This window comes from Pteropus vampyrus, unplaced genomic scaffold (genome assembly GCF_000151845.1).
Source record: "Pteropus vampyrus isolate Shadow unplaced genomic scaffold, Pvam_2.0 Scaffold64, whole genome shotgun sequence".
Lineage (NCBI taxonomy): Eukaryota > Metazoa > Chordata > Mammalia > Chiroptera > Pteropodidae > Pteropus > Pteropus vampyrus.
The window spans coordinates 3,705,162-3,712,768 of record NW_011888845.1 but is presented as its reverse complement, the minus strand read 5'-3'; the positions used below and the strand labels follow the sequence as shown (position 1 = coordinate 3,712,768).

The 7,607-nt window shown below is 29.6% G+C and overlaps 1 pseudogene; it reads left to right on the top strand.

The window, feature by feature from the left end:
* The first annotated feature begins 5,292 nt into the window (after nt 1-5,292).
* On the top strand, nt 5,293-5,414 carry LOC111740508 (annotated as a pseudogene).
* Nucleotides 5,415-7,607: the final 2,193 nt, after the last annotated feature.

Below are 7,607 nucleotides of genomic sequence, written 5' to 3'. Positions count from 1 at the left end.
AAAAAAAAACTTCAGGATAAGTAATTTATATTTAAGATGTTCTGAAATATCGATTTTCTACATACAAATGTAGTAACAATATTATCTAGTATTTTTATTATAATAAATGTTGAACCGCTATAGATTTTTATATCAGTAAATTAATTCAAAATAGATGCATATTAAATATTCATATAAATTCATTTATAAGCAACCTATACTCAAAACAAAAAAATACATAAGTAATACATAAACAATATTTTTTACTTAGGAGGAATTTTATTTGTAGTCATCTAATCTAGTAACTCATTTAACATATATTTTTTTTAATGGCTTAGATTGTGGGTGTTGTGAGGACATCTTACATACCACAGGAATCCCAAAAGGTGTGAATAAAAAACATATATTTTACTACATAAAAATTAAAAACTGTGGTCTGCTTCCATTGTGGCGAAGCAAGCTTACTACAGCTTCTCTCTTCCACTGATTTACAACTAGTCACAGAGAGCAACTGCTTCAGGACTTTGAAAAATACACAAAGAATTAGACTGTAAAAGGAGTCAACATTAAGGAAGATGCCCAGAAAGAGATGATTTCATCATTTTTAAATTTTTTTTTTATTTTGTGGATTTGCATGGAGAGCAGTCCTAAGTCTTAGAACTGCACAACAAAGCAGTGAGGTGAATTGCTGTCTCTGATAGAAATATTATGTTTACGGTCAGCCAGAAGAACCTCAGAAATGTTCTTCTCAAAACTCTGCAGGCAGGAGTGTGGGGGTGATGGTCGAGAAGAAAGAGGTGAGGAAAGGGATCTTCTAATTCTGTATATGAATCATCATACAAGTAGGGCTCACCCCTGTGTTATACATCTGTGAGGAAGACCCAGATCAGAATGCCAGAGACTTTGAAATTAAACTTAAGCTATAAATCACATCTCAGATTAAACAATGAAAAGAACATGCCCAGGACAAACTCAAAATATAATAGGCTTTGAAGATTGAACTGAGATTTCAATCAATACCCACATAAGATAGGGCAGAAATTATGGTCTAATACTAACCATGTTGACTGCCTGCTGGAAAGCAATAAAGTAAACAAAAACGAAAATTGCTTTTTGCCAGAAGGTTATAACAAAACTTAGAGTCTATATACCATTTTATTCAAATTTACAATTCAAAATTACTCAAAAAAAGGTAAAGTTAACCAAACTACAATGAAAAATACAGTCAACACATGCCAGTGCTTATATGACTCAGGTTTAGAATATCACACAAAAATGCTAAAGCAAATTCTAGAACTAGGCTTCTTTCGGTAAAGAAAAATAGACTTGAAAAAATGAAAAGATATAAATTCTTAACATAAAAGAAGTTGTATACAAAAAAAAATCATTTTGAAATTTTAAAACTAAAAAGTATAATATTTGAAAAAAATAATCTTAATAGCAAAATTGGAGTCATCGAGGAAAGTTTCAGATAACTTGAAGATAGCTGAATTTAAATGATCTGGTATGAAAAATAGAAAGCATTGAAAAAGACGAATAAAGTCTCAGGTATCTTTTGGACAATTTTAAAAGGTCTAACATTCATGTAATTAAAGTTTCAGAGGAAAAAAGTAAGGAATTAGTGCAGAAAAAAATACTTGAAGACATAATCACTAATAACTTCCCAAATATAGTAAATGACAAAAATTTAGACATGTAAGAAGCTCAGTGAACCTCAAGCATAGTTAAATTCAAAGAAACGAAGCCAAGGGACATGATAATCAAAATAATAAAAAGCTAATATAAATTTTAAAAATCTTGAAAGTATCCAGAAAAAAAAAAAACACATTAATACAGAGGAACAAGAATTTTGAATGATTGTGGATATTTCATAAAAGCCATGTAAATCAGAAGATACTAGAATGATATATTTAAAATGTTGCAAGAAAAGTACTCTAAATGTGAATTTTATATCCAGTAAAAATATTATTTAAATAAAATAAAATTAAAGACATTGCTAAGTAAAGGAAAACTGAGAGGCTTTGTTCCTTGCAGACTTGCTCTAAAATAAATGCTAAAGAAAGTTCTTGTGGTTGAAGGAAAATACAAACTGTAAATTTCTAGGAAAATACAAAGTATATTCCATCTTAAATTTTAAAAATATAACTGTTGAAAGCATAATAAATATATGCATTCACTTATTTATATATAAATATATATATGCCTAAACAATATAATCTGGCATTTTTTTGATGCATATTGATGTAACATATATAGCAATTATAAAACAAAAGTTGGTTGATGTGGGATAGTGGGTAAATGGATCCATATGGTTGCAAGCTTCAAAATTTTACTTGAGATAGTAAAATGTTAACTGCAAGTAGATGGCAAATGTGAGCTATGAATGTTGGAATCCCAAGAACTAAGAGTAAACAATTTAATCCAAGGAGATATAGCTAAGTGGCAATATATAAAACCAAATAGAATACTAAAATATTCAAATAATTTAAAAGAAGACAGGAAAAAGGAACAAGGAGAACAAAAAACTAAGATAAACAGACACAAACAATAAAATAATAGAAAACATGAAAACATATCTCACCAAAGCAGTAATTATATTGAATGTAATGAATCTAAAATCAACAGTTGAAGACAGACAATACCCAATTACATGTTGTCTACATGAAACCCATTTTAAATGTCAAGACAGATATAAGTAAAAAGTAAAAGGATTTTTAAAATATTATTCAAAAGCTAATAAAAGGAAAGATGAGTACCTATATTAATATTAGGAAATTAGACTTCACAACAAGGAATATCAACAGGAATAAAGGATATTATAAATGTGTTATTTCACAAAGCAAAGGTAATAGTGATAAATGTTTATGAATCTAATAATAAAGCCTCAAAATACATGAAGCAAATATAACTGAGAGAAGAAATAGATGATTATTAGAGGATGACTGCAAATTTAGCACAGAAGGAAATCACAGGTGCTAATGGAACTATTCTATATTGTGATTATAGTGGTGGTTACATGATAGTATGCATCTGTCTAAACTGTTGTGCTAGAGATTTCTGTCAGAAGAGGCAGGGTAAAAAAGTCAGCTATGTGTAAAATGCGATGATGAACTTCATAATTATGTGTGAGGATTGGAAAGCTGGATGGTGGTTTAAGATATTTTTTCTCCAAGGAGAGCCACATAGGCTTTCAGGAACTAAAGACTGTATTCTGATTCAGTTGATATGTGATAGATATATGTAGATATAGGCTTTCTATTACAATAAAAATTTAAGGAATAAACTTTTTCTGTTTTTTTTTCTTCTTTTTTTAAAATTCCTATCCTCCCAACCATCCCCTTATATCCTCCCCCCACACACTCTGTTCCCTTTTGGCAATCATCACCTTGTTCTCTATATCTATGGATCTGTTTCTGTTTTGTTTTGTTTTGTTTTGTTTTGTTTTTATAGACACATATAAGTGAATTTTTTTCATATTTTTCTTTGAATTATTGCCTATTTTCAGCTAGTATCTGTACCTATTAAGCCCCGTGTTAGAATGAATTTATTTAGAAATGAATGTGACGGTGCCACTGTCCACAAACATTGCGGAGTTTACATCAGGGCTATTTTGAAGTCTTTAAAAAATGTTATATATATATATAAAGGAAGGGTAAGCAGCATATCAGAGAACTTTATGGTAAATAAATAAATATACTGTTTTTAAACAAAGGTTTTCTCAGATTCTTTAAAATGCAAATATCTATTTTAAGTCTTCAGGAAAGAGATGTGTGTGTGTGTATACACGCATATAGTATTTCCCTAAATTACAAAACTACAGTCGAGATTTTTTTTCTACAAGGCATCTCTTAGGAGTATAGTTATAAAGAAAAGTTATTGAAAAACAATAATACAAGAGATGTCTAGCTTGCCAGAATTACGGAAAAAGTGACATAGTATTTTCTAAACTCTGAAAATTAACATTGAATTTATTAGAATGATATAATCTTAGCTATATAAAAGAATCAAACTTTTTTAAAAATTGAACCATATAAATTTTTCCTAAGTTATCAATATATTAATGATAGAACCAAAGAGATAATGTTTATGTTTTCCGGAACCATATCTAGCACCTTATAGACACACAATAAATAATTGTTTTCCTTGAATTGTGCTTATTTTTTGCCTCTCCTCATTCAGAAATGGAGCTACAATATTAAGAGTACCAAACCAGCTCCTCCCGTCTGGTCTATCCAGTGGAATTTGTGTTAAAGCATTTGAGAGAATGTCTCTATTTGTATATATGAGTGTGTGAAGCATATATGTGTGTTTTGCATGTGTGTGTACGTGTATGGTATGGGTACGTCTATACATATACCTGGAAGAAATACAAATGTTTAGATTTAAGGTACCACAATAAGAAAATATGTTAACCATAAAATTTGATAGTACAATCAGAGCTTTTAGAATTACTGATTCAAACATTTTTAGTATATTGAAAAATATACACCAACAAAACAAATTTTGGTTGCCCTTAAGTATCCGTGTGCCTGTGTATTTTGCTCTGATCGTTGATAAACATTAACAAATATTTTTATTACTCATAGTTGATAGACCAAAATGTGTAGGTAGTTTCTTTCATAGTAATAGGAGCAGAGCACATCTTCTAATGCATATAAAATATTCTTACACTAAATTTACTTTGCTCTTTTTTTTTCTGCAACTCTAAGTAGTCATGTAGTAGTGAAGACTAATATAAGTACTTTTCCCAACACTCTGAATTCAGATGAGAAATCAAGTTCTGCAACTGTTCTAATTATTTAGTTCCATGTTTGATAAATCCAATATGTTTGTAGCTGCCTGAGAACTCCTCATTGAGAGCTTTTCTTGAGAAATTTATCCAGACCTTTTGGGACTACTGGTGACACTATGAAACTTATTTTATTTTATTTTATTTTTGCAGCCTAAAGCTGTAAAGACTTCTCAGAATATATCTTAACCAAGGAGTGGTACTAAAAATGAGGCACACATCTAAAAAAATGAATTTGAATGATTCTCTAAAATTTGAGATAACTGTGAATTTAGCTGACTCATGAGCAGTTTTCCTCATCCTATATTTAATCTCTCTTGTGAAACAATAATAATAATAAATTTAAAAGAGGCATTCAGAATCATTATTGACAATTATCTTGGGTATTGTAATGCTTAAGCTCTTTTTATTAGCACTCTGCTGATTCTACTACCTTCTTAAATTTTTACTCTTTATATCCTCTATACTTTGGTATTGATAATACAAGTTGATTTTTTTTTTTTTAAATTTAAACTCTTTTTAGTGTCTGCGGCCATGCTACCCTGAACAAGCCTGATCCCATCTGATCTCAGAAGCTAATAAGCAGGGGCGGGTCTGGTTAGTACTTGGATGGGAGACCACCTACGAAGACCAGGGGCTGTAGGCATGAAAAATAAAAAATAAAGAAAATAAGGGATTGTAAGCCGACAAGGTTCTTGCAATCTGTGAGGTAAATCACGGGTTGCCTCGCCTAAATAATAATAATAATAATAATAATAATAATAATAATAATAAGTAAATAAATACATAAAAACCTCTTTCTGGGTTAAGAATTACTGTCTGTGGATGGATGGACATATTAATCCAACAGAAAACCTTATAACTGCCCCCATGTTTCTTTATTTGTGCCTTTCTTATCTATTCCTCTTGAAGTTATTTCTTTAAACTCTAGACTTAGAAAGTTGTTAATTTCAACATTTTCCTCAAACTACTTACTCAAAACACCCATCCACATATTACTTCTTTCCCTTCTTTCTCCCTTCCTTCACCATCATTTCTATTTATAAGGATAAGAAAGTTGAATGAATGTACTAGATTTCTTTAAGAAATACTAGAATTAAATAATATTAATATCACACTGAAATGTCTTTTTGTTAGGGTGCTAGTTTTATAAAACTGATTATCTTGCTTTGTTAAGACTTACAGATAAAATTTGTTTAAAATAATGGATAATTAAAATCAAAACTATCATGCTTTTATGAGTTCTTAACAATTTATTTTTACCTTTATGAAGTGAAAGCTCCACAAAGAGGTTTACAAATCCATAAGGTATTCCTACTTGCCATATTTTACCTTTGGATCAATGCTTTTGATGACAGATTTTTAAAAATACATACTTAGCTATTTCCCTAGTGCCCATACTCTATTTCTGAAGATGAAGAATTTTTGTTCCAGGTAAATCTGACATCCAGTACTATTCACAATTTCTTTGTGGCAGTTTTTTCTTTATGTTATGATATGATTTAGTTGTGTTTTTAGAATTATATCTAGTTTTAAATATGCAAAATTTCATTTTGAAACATGTTTTAGGGTGTCTTTAAACAACTTTAAACATTCAATATGGTTTGATTTCCTCAATGGTTTTTCTTTGGAGTCAAGAATATTTTTATTATTGTATGAATGTGTTTCATTTTCTCTAGTAAAAAAATATTTATTTGGTTTACTTTTCTTTCTTCATTTGTAATGAAACAAATTAAGAATCTCAATATGTTAACATTCAGTATAATTATGTTCCTAAATTATACTCTTCACCATATTTAACAAATAACAAGATACAAACTCAGTTTCATTTTTGCTATATCAATATTTAAATTAATTTGTCTCCGAAAAATGCAATATAAAAGATAACTGGAAGAAATAAATTCTAAAGTATGCCAGATAAACAATTTTAAGAATCAACACATGCATACACACAGACACAAATACTTATCCACAATATTACATGTATTGATATATGAAATGTATTCTTTTTAGAGAGCCATGAGATACAAAACTTGTAAAAAAAAAAGTTCACATATGAATTTACCATTAGGCAGACCAAAAACAGTTTCATAAAATGCAAAACAGACAAAAAAAAAATCTTAGGAAATGAGAGTATATTTGTTGGGCTTGTGTTGGTGCTGTGAATATTAACATCCTTACTGAATATATTTGAAGAAAAAGGGATTTATTTGTTCTCATTGCTTGCATGATTAAAAAAAACATAGAATGATGAAACAGAATATTTCATTTTCTGACAAATGACAAGTAATATTATCACAGGAGCCTTAGTAAAATTTTTGATGTATTTGAAGAGTTACTTTAATAACTATTGTATCAAGTTTTATTTGCCTTTTTCATGCTGTCTACTTTAGAATTTCACTGTCTTCATCCAAACTGATTACTACTTAGGATCTCCTACATAAAGCAGGCTTGGAACAGATCTATTTGAGTTTTCTTTTTCTGCTCTTGTTATGGTATATACAGTGGTAGAGAGTATTCTAGAATCTGAATTGTTTGGATTAAGTTGTACTTTCAGTTCTGTCACTAATAACTATATAATTTGAGGCCAGTCAGGACATCATTTGAGATTCAGGTTTCTTATTTTGTAAAATTTAGAATGTTATAAAATGACATTTTTAGTTTTTGAGCTCTGAGTTTTAGCTCCAAGTAGTAGAGTACTAATGGACAATTCTGCTGTCTTGTACCAGTTTTCTCAGTTTTTAACTTGTTAAGATTGACCTCTTCCAGACCCCAATATTAAGCTTTAAACCTTTGTTTCCCTTGATTTTAGTTTGTGTCCCATGCCACAAATTTCTGG